At 43.7% G+C, this 14,174-nt stretch overlaps 1 protein-coding gene and 1 pseudogene across 1 annotated transcript in view; both read right to left on the reverse strand.

Annotated features, from left to right (window-relative positions):
- The window catches only part of LIPA (lipase A, lysosomal acid type), a 102,891-nt gene that overhangs the window by 41,884 nt on the left and 46,833 nt on the right, over positions 1 to 14,174 (reverse strand). The gene's annotated exons all lie outside the window — the stretch shown is intronic.
- Positions 6,649 to 10,140, reverse strand: LOC113623590 (serine/threonine-protein kinase MARK2 pseudogene; annotated as a pseudogene).

Here is a 14,174-nt window from a genome sequence, read left to right on the forward strand (position 1 = left end):
TAATATTGGAAATCTTTCTATGTCATTCAACATTTTAAAAATCATTTTTAATGGTTGCATGTATGATTTTGTCATTTGGAGGTACAATAATTTACTAACAAATCCCCTTTGTTGGATGTTTAAGTTATTTCCATTTTTAAAAACCAATATCAGGGACTTCCCTGGTGGCGCAGTGGTTAAGAATCCGCCTGCCAATGCCGGGGATACGGGTTCGATCCCTGGTCGGGGAAGATCCCACATGCCACGGAGCAACTAAGCCCTTGCACCACAACTACTGAGCCTGCACTAGAGAGCCCGCAAGCCACAACTACTGAAGCCCGCGTGCCTAGAGCCCATGCTCCGCAACAAGAGAAGCCTCCACAACAAGAGAAGCCACTGCAATGAGAAGCCCATGCACCGCAGCGAAGAGTAGCCCCCGCTCACCGCAACTAGAGAAAGCCCGCGTGCAGCAACGAAGACCCAACACAGCCAAATAAATAAATAAATTTATAAAAAAACAATATCAGCTATTATGCATGGTAATTCCATTAGGATAAAGTCTTTGAAATAAAATTTATAGGTCTAACAAAGGTTCTCCTTTAAGGATTTTTCTTATTTGTTCTAATATTTTATTCTTCTTTCAACATTGTTTAAAGATGCCAACATAGGGACTTCCCTGATGGCACAGTGGTTAAGAATCCACCTGCCAATGCCAGGGACACAGGTTCGATCCCTGGTCCGGGGAGATCCCACATGCCATGGAGCAACTAAGCCCGTGCAGCAACGAAGGCCCAACGCAGCCAAAAATAAATAAATAAAAATAAATTAATTCAGAAAAGAAGAGATGCCAACATATTAGACAAACAAATCTTTGGTAATGTAAGTGTTAACTTCTCTGGAGACAACCATACAATCCTTTAAGATGACATGAAAGTGTGTATAAGTGAGACTGAGGTTTCTGCAGCCTAGAGGTTTCCCTCTCTTTGGGGGTAAATTTAAAGTGACATATTGGCAAGACAATAATTCAACTGTAGCTTTTTTTTTTTTTTAATGGGTAAGCACTTTATTTATTTATTTTGGCTGTGCTGGGTCTCAGTTGCAGCATGCGGGATCTTTAGTTGCGGTATGCGAACTCTTAGCTGCAGCATGCATGCAGATCTAGTTCCCTGACCAGGGACTGAACCCCGGCCCCCTGCATTGGTAGCGCAGAGTCTTACCCACTGGATCACCAGGGAAGTCCCTCAACCATAGCTTTTGAAAATATTTCCTTTCCAAACGTTAACATCCGGTAAATGAACATATCCCCTGTTAGATCAAAGAACTCAACACAGGAAAAGCACAAGCATGGGTACTCCCTTCACCTCCGTGCATCCTCTTAGACCTTTCTTAGACTCCAGGCTGCTCCAGGAAATTCTGGTCACCTAGAAAGACCCTTCACCTCTAGCTCATGCTAAAAGTACTCCTTATTCCGAACAAGATGAAAGATAACATTCTTCCTAAGGGAAGGCAGAAGGAGGAATCACATTTGTTAAGCATTTCCTGTAAGTGTCTTCCTAAGTACTTCACATCCAATATCTCAATAACCCCTTGCAAATATGCATAAAATTCTCTAGACTGCTCACTTCTTTATCCAAAAAAGAAGGATGTTATATCTTTCTAATTCATTTTAGGTGACTCCTGGCACAACTAAGTATCTCCCTGAAAGACAGGTAATAAGTAATATCTGATAGAGATGCGAATAAGACAAAAAGGACTCACTTGCTTTCATTTGGCTTAAAGAAAAAAAAGAAAGCACTCTATTATAAGCAATACTCAGACCAATGCATGATACAGTGCAAAATTTTAATACAGTGTGGTTAAACACAATATTCAAGCACGTGAAGGTCATCTTCTGACAGATGAACTGGGCATTTTTTCAATAGTTTCCTTAGTGTAACTTTATAAAATTCTTGCCTTCAAAAGTGTCTGGTGTCTTGATACTTGTTCAAAAGTCTGATATAAGACAACCACATCTCAACAGTGAGAGATTTAGGAGAACATCCTAATGCCCGTCTTCAGAATACATCATCAGAGAACTGATCACCATCTTCATCCCTTACTTCTTGGTATTTCCCCCAAAGTCTACCCTCTGGATTATAGGTATGCATTTTAATGTTCGGTCTTTCAGCTAATCTTTGTCCTGGGATCTTGGCTTGCATCTCCTCACAACTGTTTCTGCTCTTTCTGAAGTGCCAAATATCCTTCTAGGAAAGCAGCCGTGTAGGTGTACAGTGACGTGGTAGATGTCCAGCTGCTGTGATACCATTAAGATGCTTCTTATCCTTGTGCCTCCTTCTTCAGAGGAAACAGGAGGCCCTCTTCTCGCATAATGACAAAAGGGAATACATTTGTTTTAAGTTTTCGTGGTGAGGGCGCTGGGTTTTTGGCCCAAATTCCTAGCACTTCCATGAATGAGGCTCCTTCTGAGTTCCACTGTGAAGGCCTAGCCACAGGTACAGTACTTGTGTTTTCCTCTGAGTGATTTTTACCTTGTGATCCTTTGTAACCTATCAATAAACAGGTTGTCAGAGCTGGAGTATCTTCTGCTTCACTTGAATGTCGATGCTGAGGGAGGTACTCACTAGCTTCGGAAGAGGAAGGCGCGCGGGCCCTGCAGCTGGAAGGCCGGCTCTCTCCCGCTGAGGACTCGCTTTTGAAGTCTCTCCACCGTTCGTGAAGGGGACGAGTGGTCCCTGTTTGTGTGAGGTTGCTTTAGATGACCGGCTGTTATCTGCGGAGGAACAGCCAGGAACGGGTCATAAAATGTCGCGAATCACTGTCAGAATTCTGGGCCTTAGCCGGGTCCACATCCTCTCCCGCAGTGGCTTTTCGCCTTGGTGTACGGTCTACGGGATGAAACAGTTCGTGTTTCCTCCAAGCTCCTCACGTTGTGCAATTTGGCCACAGAGTTGAAGCTCTTTTCACCCTCGGCGGGCAATTTGCAAGTGACCTTGTCGTTGTCAAAGCCTCGCCTAGCGCTTCAGCGCCTCCCAGAGCTCTGCCGGACTCGGTGGCCCGAGTCCCAGGAGCTGGGGCTCCAAGCGGGTACACGGGCGCGAGGCTGGAGGGCGACGTACAACTCGGTCCCCCGGCAGTCCCGCCGCTCGCGCCCATCGCTGCCGAGAAAGACAAATACCGCATGCTAACACATATATATGGAATCTAAGAAAAAAAAAATGTCATGAAGAACCTAGGGGTAAGACGGGAATAAAGAGACAGAACTACTAGAGAATGAACTTGAGGATATGGGGAGGGGGAAGGGTAAGCTGGGACAAAGTGAGAGAGTGGCATGGACATGTATACACTACCAAACGTCATATCGATAGCTAGTGAGAAGCAGCTGCATAGCACAGGGAGATCAGCTCGGTGCTTTGTGACCACCTAGACGGGTTGGGATAGGGAGGGTGGGAGGGAGGGAGACGCAAGAGGGAAGAGATATGGGGACATATGTATATGTATAACTGATTCACTTTGTTATAAAGCAGAAACTAACACACCATTGTAAAGCAATTATACTCCAATAAAGATGTTAAAAAAAAAAAGGATGTTGATTCATTACAAAACCGCCATCTAGAAAGCCAGTCACGAGTTAAACTTCCATCAGAGATCAGTTATTGCAGGATTGGATCATATTTGGGGCACCTATTTTGCAATCTATTTCATATTTGAGAGAGGACGAATTTTTTAAAATTTCTTTACCAAAAATTGAGACTAAGTCCTAGTAATGAATCTGCAGGCCCAATTTGTGATGGCGACTGGATGTGATTACAGAGTCGCTGAGGTGTTAAGATGTGAGGACCTGGGCTTAGACTTTGGAGTCAGAATTCTTGGTCTGTCATTTTTTCGTTGTGTGGTCTCAGTGCCAATTTCTTTCTCTTTAAAGTATTGCTTAACTATGTCTATGCAAAGGGCAGGTGGATCTTGGGGACAGTGGATTTTAGTCAACTTAATGAGATGGTCACTTCAGTTTAGCTGCTGTTCCTGCTTTTCATTGTTGGAGAAAATTGACCCATTCTGGGGCAGGTGGTATGCAGCTATGCAACTGGTAAATGCTGTATTATCTATTCATGTTAGTAAAGACCAATAGAAGCAGTTTGCTTCCAGCTGGCCAGACCGGAAATTCACCTTCCCTGTCTTATCTCAGGGATATAGCCCTCTGTCACTCTTTCCTTCACAGAGACTGATATTTCTTCATTTCCCAAGACATCATGCTGGTCCACTGTGATGCTGATGGTATGCTGCTGATTTGGACATGGTAAGCAGGAAGTTACAACCATTCTAGACACCTTGGTAAGACTCATGTATATCAGTGGGTGGAAATAAGCCCCTTAACATTTCAGAGGTCTGCCACCTTAGTGACGTTTCTAGGAGTCCAGTGTCTGGGGCCTGTTGACATGTACTTTCCAATGTGGAATACAAGTTGTTGCATCTGCTCCCTTCTCCTACTGATAAAGAGGTACCAAGCCCAGTGGGCCTCCTTGGAGTCTGGGACAATGTGTACCCCGTTTGAGCCTGCTACTTTGACCCATTTTCTGAATTATCCTAAAGGCTGCCAGTTTTGAGTGCCCACAGAGCAAGAGAAGGGTCTGCAACAGGTCTGGGCTGCAGGCAAGCTGCTCTGCTACTTGTGCCACATGACCCAACAGATTTGAGAGGCCCAAAGTGCCTGTGACAGATAGTGATGCTCTATGGAGCCTTTGTCAGGTGAATCACAGAACACACCTTTAGGATCTTGGAGCATAGCTATGTCATCCTCTGCGAATTACTATTCTCCTTTGAGGAACAGTGTCTGGCTTGTTCAGGACTCTTAGTAGAGACTGAATGAATACTTGATGATAGGCCATCAAGCTATATGTGGTTGACTACCCATGATGAATTGGGTGTAGCCTGACCAATCAAACTATAAAGTTGGGTGTGCACAGGAGCTCTCCATCATCAAGAAGTTCTGTAGATGAAACTGAGCCCATGCAGGACCTAAAGACGCAAGGAAGTCCCACAAGCAAGATTCCTATGACCCGTATTCTTTCTACATTGCCTTTTCTCTCTCAGTCCTCACCTATGGCCTCATGGGGAGTTCCATGTGACTGGCTGACTGAGGAAGAGATTATTTGGACCAGTTTATACATGGTTCTGTATGATATGCTTGGTACCTCCCCAAAGTAGACAACTGTAGCACTCTAGCCCCATTTAGGGGTGGTTCCAAAGGACAGTGGTTATGGGAATTTCCCCCAGTGGAAGAGCTTTGAACAGTTAACCTGCATGTTAATCTTTCCAAGAAGGAAAGATGTCCAGAATTAATGGATCTACGTTGACTGTGGCTCCTTTAACCTGGAAGCTGAAATACCTAAGTCACCACTTTGGGCTCCTTATTCCAGTAATGCAACAGGCATCAGAACTTGGGTCAATGATTGCCAGCTTCCTTTTTTTTTTTTCCTCCCCACATCTATACTCCCCTTCCAACTCAGGTCCAAGCAGAGAAAGCCAAATACGTTTCTTAAACCAATCACATAAGATGTCCATCTTTAGTTAGTCCTCCTCCAGCTTCCCGGTGCCAGCAGCCCCCAGTCTGGGCTCCTGGAGCCTTCCCTTTCCACCTGGGAGCTTCCCACTGCTCTGTCTGCCTGGGGTCCCCGCCAAATGCAAGTGATGGTGGCGACTCCTCTGGGCACCTCTGAGTAAACAGCTGTGTGTTCTCACTGGCGTCGCCTGTGTTTATCTTACAGGGCATCGTGCCTCCCCAGCAGGTAGAAAAGAAGAAGAGCAGGGTTCCAGGGAGGCGCCGGGCCTGGCTGCGGTTTGGCTCCAGGTGGGGGAGCGCGGCCTCAACTTGGAACAGGGCCTCCTCTAGTCCCCGGGCGGGGGTTCTGGAGGCGATGCTTCTGGAGGCGTGGAGATGGGGGTCCGCGTTTCAATCCCCTAGGTCGGGAGGCCGCCCTCCCTGCTCGCGAGTCCCGGCTGCCCGCACAGCGGCTGGTCCTGGTTCTGCTGCACCGGCAGCTGCTCACGTGGAGCATCGCCTTGCCCCGCATCCTCTCCTGCCCCCGCATCCTGTCCTGCCCCCGCATTCTCTCCTGCCCCCGCATCCTCTCCTGTCCCCGCATCCTCTCCTCCCGCTCCACGGAGCTCGTGGTCTCCATCGTCCATCTCAAGTGTAGTGAGCGCGGCTCACGTTTTATCTCTGCCTCGGCTGCTCACCACGTGAGTGAGGAGTGTCATCCCTCTGTCTTGGCTTTCAGCTTCATTCAGGTTCCTCCGGCAAACCTCGATTTCTTCCTGTCGATTTGGACTTGAACTTCCTGAAGAAGCTCCCGGTGGAGCCGGTTGTGGCTTTTGCCGCTGGCGGAGGCTAGGGTCTCACCTCAGGGCAGAATGTCTGGGTCTGGCACCTGTCGGGATGCCCCTGTGGGCGAAGTTCCCTTTGGACAGAGCCGGGGCTCCCTACTGACACTGCAGGTAGACGGGTGGACTCGGGGACAGGTGGGGGCTGTGCTGGGCTTGGGCTCCTCACAGGTACTCTCCGCAGGGCGGGGTCCGGAGGCCCCCGTGGGCTGCACTTGGATTCCTGGTGCAGGCGGGGCCGGGTTAGACTGTGGCCGAAGCCGAAGCCAAGGGGGCCCCGGACCCGCACGGTTAGGCTGCCTTGGCCGTTCCGCGCGGAGGCCTGGCCGAGGCTGGCGCTCTCCCAGCGCGGGGGATTCCTGCTCTGATTTGTGCCGGTGGAGAGAGCGCTGGGGGTGGGCGGCAGCGGCAGTCTTCTTCCCCTGCCGCTCGCTGGCTGTGCTGTGGCCTCCGCCCTGCGCCCTGATCCTCCGCCACATCTGCGTTCCTCCCCGGCGGAGTGTTCTCAGAGCAGCAGTTAGAGGTGGGAATGTGCTGCTTGCAGCTGGCGGGGACCCTGTGCCGTTCCTGGGGGTGGGGAAGGAGCGCCGCGGTTAGATCCGCTGAAGGCTGAGGCTTCAGGGTGACCCGGTAGCCCTCTGGCTCAGACCTCTTATAACCCAGGAGCAGATATTGGAACATTACCTTGTCTTTCCGGCCTGTCAGTGAGTCCTGGATCTCTGTCTCCACGTGTAACCATGGACGCCATGAATTCAGTCTGCTGGGGGTTTCTGGTAGTCAGAGAGCGGCTCCATGTAGAGCTTTAGTTCCTCATATCCATGACCCACAGTAATCCACGGATCCTTCATGATTTGCTCTTACTTCTTACTGAGAATCAGAGATTTCTTAAACAGATTTTCATTCCATAAACATGCAGAAGAGAATATAATATATTCTGTCCTAGTACCCCTCTGGCAGTCCTTGAAGTTCTGTCCATCAAGAGGCAGGAATCCATTGGCCAGTGTAGACAGGGTGACTTCCTGTGGTTCTTCCCTGGAAGAGTTCCGGGTAGCATGAGGGGGACCACCCCAGAAGGTGTCCAGCTTGTTGTAAAAGGTGCATTTGTTGCTGAAGCCAAAGTGTGATGTTCACATCCAAGAGCAGGTTTTCTGCCTTTAAATCTCTGTGGACAACACCCTCCTGGTGGACTCTGCTCTCAGCTGCTTTGCTTTCCTACTGCCATGAGCCACGAGGTACTCAAACACGTCTCCTCCACTAGCGTCCTCCTCTCCACAAAGGCCGAGAGTTTCCTCAGCCTCCATCGCTTCAAATACTTCACTATGTTGAGATGATCCAAACCTTCATGATTCCTGCTTTGCGGGACAGTCTCCGGAGGCTGGAGGAGTTCCACTGAGTCTCATCAACGATCTTCACGGCTCTCGCTTTCCCAGCCAGGATGTGCCGGCCAACTTCACCGTAGCCCAGTCTTCCTTGCCAACCGTCTCAAGGGTCTAGAGGACACCATGTGAATCTGGGTCTCTCCTCAACAGAGACGGCTCAGAGGCCCCGCAGCACGCTGGACTCACTGCTGCGCTTGGAGTCGAGGCGTCCTAACGTCGGCTTACATCTGGGAAGAGCTGGTGAGAAGCTTGGTCCAAATCAAAAGAAAACCAGTTCAAAGTTCACCCCATGAACTGGTCTTTATGACTGAATCAAAACACAATGCCAGACAAAAATGAAAATAAACTAAACTAATAAGAAAAACTGAAAAAGGAGTGATAAAAAGAATAAAGAAAAAAAAAGAGAATAAAAAGTAAAAATGAGAAAAAGAAAAAAGTGAGAAAAAGAAAGTAACAAATGAAATACACAAAAATGCCAAGGAGGAAACAGGGTACCTTTGGTCAAAGTCTCTCAGGTAACTGAAAAGCAGCTTCCTGAGCCAGAAGGACTGACAATTTAGGCCCAGCCAGGGACCTGGATAAGTGCTAGGAACTCCAAAGCAATAGTTTTGCATGAGGTCATGGGAAGAAATGAATCTACCAACAAGGCTGGGGATAATCCATTGTGATTTTCTCACTTTTTGATCTCAAAACCCCCTTACTCTTTTAAAAAAAATATTAAGGGCCTCAGAGAGCTTTTTGTATGGGTTATAGCAAGTGACATTACCTTATTAGAAATGGAAACCTGTAGTATGTTTCAGTGGGCTTTTCTAGTTTGGAAAGGTGTGATCATTTCTGGCTTTTGAAAACCTCATAATGTCTACACTTAAAATATTCAATATCCTTTAAAACCTGAATGATTCAGCTCAAAATAATGTCACAACTTAATTGGCATTATGATACTGTCTGAAATGTTCTGTTGCATAAGACACAGGAAAGAACATTATTAATAACTCTAAAGCTGAAGGGAAACTAGCAGGTATCATAGTTTGATTTCTTATTCACAGCTCTGCCCAGTTTCTTTGGAGTACATTTCTCTTTCCACACTCTTTCTCTCTTTCTCTCTTTCCTCAGGGCTCTGTACTAACTCCTACTTCTGCCTGGACCATTCTCAGAGATCCATATGGTTTTCTCCCCAACCTCATTCAAGTCTTTGCTCCAATGTCACCTTCTCACTGCGACCTTCCCTGATTTACCTATTTGGTCTTACAAAACCCATTGCATGTCTTATCTGCCACCCCTATTCCAAACTATGTATCATGGAAATTTTTTAAACATACAAAAAATTTTTAAAGTATCTTCCTCATGTATCTATCATCCAATATCAATGATTTGCAACATTTTTGCAATCTTAGTTTATACATAAACACTTCAGTCTGCATCTTTAAATAAATGTATTTTAGAGACACTGCTACCATGCCATTATCAAATCTAAGAAACTAACATTATCATATACCAGTATATATTCAAGTCTCCCGGTTATCTCAAAGATGTCTTGTTATAGTTGATATGTTTGACAAGGTACATATATTGCTTTATAATTTTTCCATAGCTATGTCACCACTTAAAATACTACATATTTTACATATCTGCTTCCTGTCTGTATCTCCCATTAGAATTTCAACTTTGAACAAACAGAGATTTTTGTTTTGTCCTTTGTTCTAGGTATCTTCAGCCCCTAGAATGGCTTTCACATGCAGTAGGCGTTCAATAAATGTTTGTGGAATGAATGAATGAATGGAATTGGCAACAAGGATGTGACAATCAAGGGGTATGCTGTCTAAACCTGGTCAGATCTGTTAGTTTCTATCTCTAAAACTTTGAGCAACTTTTCTGAGCCTTGGTTTTCCCATCTGTAAAGTGGGACTAATAACACCCACTTTGCAGAACTGATTGCAGGGCTGCAGTCTTGTGAGAAACAGGGAAAATATGCGTACAGTCCCTGGCATGTAGTACACCCTCAATGAGGCTACTATTTATATCTTTCATTAAGTTACAGATCTTGAGATGAGATCATCCTGGATTAGGATTAGCCCTAAATCCTATGACAGTGTCCTTATGACAGAAAAGAAGACACAGGGACACACAGGTAAGAAGACCATATGAAGACAGAAGCAGAGACTAGAGTAATGCAGCCATAAACCAAGTAACACAGGACCCATCAGAAGCTAGAAGAGGCAAGAATGGGTTCTCCCCTACAGCCTTCAGAGGGAGTGTGGCCCTGCCAACACGTTGATTTTGGATTTCTAGCCTCCAGAACAGTGGAGAACAAATTTCTGTTGTTTGGGGATTTCTGTCTTACACCAAGTTTGGGAGTATTGTGCCTGGGCTCAACCAATCCAATGGTTTGGAGCATGTTCACCATATTTCCAACGGATTTGAAGTTCAGGCCAAACTGGTTCTCAGTCTTCATTTATCTCTCTCTCTCTCTCTCTCTCTCTGTCACTATCCTCAATATATCTCCCCCAACTCCCACCTCAACTCTCCTACTTTTATGATGAACTCAGAGGCACCAAAAGATCTAATGATTTCTGGCTTGTTCAGAGAGTTGTGACAATGGGACAAATGTCAATTGGAGGGTCTCTACTTATGTGATCTGATGCTGTACAAATACATTTTCCATCATCCTACGAAAGGTCAGGAAGGTGGGACAAATAGAAACATCAAGAGTGATTGGAGAGGGCCTGCACAGAATGGGAGAGGCAGCATGTGGAAAGGAAGGCCTCTGGAGTATGGAGTTCTGGAGTTTGGAGGATGATTTAACAAAGGCATGAGGAAAGGGCAGACAGCAGAAGCAAGAAGAACCACAACCGTGCAGTCTGTGGAACGAAAACCACATTCACAGAAAGACAGACAAGATGAAAAGGCAGAGGGCTATGTACCAGATGAAGAAACAAGATAACCCCCCAGAAAAACAACTAAATGAAGTGGAGATAGACAACCTTCCAGAAAAAGAATTCAGAATAATGATAGTGAAGATGATCAGGGACCTTGGAAAAAGAATGGAGGCAAAGATCTAGAAGATGCAACAAATGCTTAACAAAGACCTAGACGAATTAAAGAACAAACAAACAGAGATGAACAGTACAATAACTGAAATGAAAAATACACTAGAAGGAATCAACAGGAGAATAACTGAGGCAGAAAAACGGATAAGTGACCTGGAAGACAGAATGGTGGAATTCACTGCCATGGAACATAATAAAGAAAAAAGAATGAAAATGAAGACAGCCTAAGAAACCTCTGAGACAACATTAAGTACAACAACATTCACATTATAAGGGTCCCAGAGGGAGAAGAGTGAGAGGAAGGATCAGAGAAAATATTTGAAGAGATTATAGTTGAAAACTTCCCTAACATGGGAAAGGAAATAGCCACCCAAGTCCAGGAAGCACAAAGAGTCCCAGGCAGGGTAAACCCAAGGAGATATATGCCCAGACACATAGTAATCAAATTGGCAAAAATTAAAGACAAGGAAAAATTATTGAAAGCAACAACGGAAAAATGACAAATAACATACAAGGGAACTCCCATAAGGTTAACAGCTGATTTCTCAGCAGAAACTCTACAGGCCAGAAGGGAGTGGCACAATATATTTAAAGTAATGAAAGGGAAGAATCTACAACCAAGATTACTCTACCTGGCAAGGATCTCATTCAGATTTGACAGAAAAATCAAAAGCTTTACAGACAAGCAAAAGCTAAGAGAATTCAGCACCACCAAACCAGCTCTACAACAAATGCTAAAGGAACTTCTCTAAGTGGGAAACACAAGAAAGGAAAAGGACCTACAAAAACAAACCCAAAACAATTAAGAAAATGGTAATAGGATCATACATATCTATAATTACCTTAAACGTGAATGGATTAAATGCTCCAACCAAAAGACACAGGCTCACTGAATGGATACCAAAACAAGACTCATATATATGCTGCCTACAAGAGACCCAGTTCAGACCTAGGGACACACAGGGACTGAAAGCGAGGGGATGGAAAAAGATATTCCAAGCAAATGGAAATCAAAAGAAAGCTGGGGTAGCAATACTCATATCAGATAAAATAGACTTTAAAAGAAAGAATGTTACCACAGACAGGAAGGACACTACCTAATGATCAAGGGATCAATCCAAGAAGAAGATATAAAAATTGTAAATATATATGCACCCGACATAGGAGCACCTCAATACATAAGGCAAATGCTAACAGCTATAAAAGAGGAAATCGACAGTAACACAATAATAATGGGAGACTTTAACACCTCACTTACAACAATGGACAGATCATCCAAACAGAAAATTAATAAGGAAACAGAAGCTTTAAATGACACAGTAGACCAGAAAGATTTAATTGATATTAATAGGACATTCCATCCCAGAACAGCAGATTACACTTTCTTCTCAAGTGCACACAGAATATTCTCCAGGATAGATCACATCTTGGGTCACAAATCAAGCCTCAGTAAATTTAAGAAAATTGAAATCATATCAAGTATCTTTTCTGACCACAATGCTATGAGATTAGAGATCAATTACAGGGAAAAAAACATAAAAAACACAAGCACATGGAGGCTAAACAGTATATTACTAAATAACCAAGAGATCACTGAAGAAATCAAAGAGTAAATCAAAAAATACCTAGAGACAAAGGACAAAACACGACGATCCAAAACCTATGGGATGCAGCAAAAGCAGTTCTAAGAGGGAAGTTTACAGAAATACAATCCTACCTAAAGAAACAACAAACATCTCAAATAAACAATCTAACTTTACACCTAAACGAACTAGAGAAAGAAGAACAAAAAAACCCCCAAAGTTAGTAGAAGGAAATAAATCATAAAGATCAGAGCAGAAATAAATGAAATAGAAACAAAGAAAACAATAGCAAAGATCAATAAAACTAAAAGCTGGTTCTTTGAGAAGATAAACAAAATTGATAAACCATTAGCCAGACTCATCAAGAAAAAGAGGGAGAGGACTCAAATCAATAAAATTAGAAATGAAAAAGAAGTTACAGTGGACACTGCAGAAATACAAAACATCCTAACAGACTACTACAAGCAACTCTATGCCAATAAAATGGACAACCTGGAAGAAACTGACAAATTCTTAGAAAGGTATAACCTTCCAAGACGGAACCAGGAAGAAATAGAAAATATGAACAGACCAATCACAAGTAATGAAATTGAAACTGTGATTAAAAATCTTCCAGCAAACAAAAGTCCAGGACCAGATGGCTTCACAGGTTGAATTCTATCAAACATTTAGAGAAGAGCTAACACCCATCCTTCTCAAACTTCCAAAAAATTGCAGAGGAAGGACTCCCAAACTCATTCTATGAGGCCACCATCACTCTGATACCAAAACCAGACAAAGATACTACAAAAAAAGAAAATTACAGACCAATATCACTGATGAATATAGATGCAAAGATTCTCAACAAAATACTAGCAAACAGAATCCAGCAACACATTAAAAGGATCATACACCACAATCAAGTGGGATTTATCCCAGGGATGAAAGGATTCTTCAATATATGCAAATCAATCAATGTGATACACCATATTAACAAACTGAAGAAGAAAAACCATATCATCATCTCAATAGATGCAGAAAAAGCTTTTGACAAAATTCAACACCCATTTAGGATAAAAACTCTCCAGAAAGTGGGCATAGAGGGAACCTACCTCAACATAATAAAGGCCATATATGACAAACCCACAGCAAACATCATTCTCAATAGTGAAAAACTGAAAGCATTCCTAAGATCAGGAACAAGACAAGGTTGTCCACTCTCACCACTATTATTCAACATAGTTTTGGAACTCCTAGCCATGGCAATCAGAGAAGAAAAAGAAATAAAAGGAATACAAATTGGAAAAGAAGAAGTAAAACTGTCACTGTTTGCAGATGACATGATACTATACATAGAGAATCCTAAAGATGCCACCAGAAAACTACTAGAGCTAATCAATGAATTTGGTAAAGTTGCAGGTTACAAAATTAATGCACAGAAATCTCTTGCATTCCTATACAAGAATGAGGAAAAATCTGAAAGAGAAATTAAGGAAACACTCTCATTTACCACTGCAACAAAAAGAATAAAATACCTAGGAATAATCCTACCAAGGGAGACAAAAGACCTGTACTCAGAAAACTATAAGACACTGATGAAAGAAATCAGAGATGACACAAACAGATGGAGATATATACCATGTTCTTGGATTGGAAGAATCAATATTGTGAAAATGACTATACTACCCAAAGCAATCTACAGATTCAATGCAATCCCTATCAAATTACCAATGGCATTTTTTACAGAACTAGAACAAAAAATCTTAAGATTTGTATGGAGACACAAAAGACCCTGAATAGCCAAAGCGGTCTTGAGGAAAAAAAACGGA

This window comes from Aethalodelphis obliquidens, unplaced genomic scaffold (genome assembly GCF_003676395.1).
Source record: "Aethalodelphis obliquidens isolate GAN/ISIS:26980383/991018 unplaced genomic scaffold, ASM367639v1 scaffold11, whole genome shotgun sequence".
In the NCBI taxonomy this organism is placed as follows: Eukaryota; Metazoa; Chordata; class Mammalia; order Artiodactyla; family Delphinidae; genus Aethalodelphis; species Aethalodelphis obliquidens.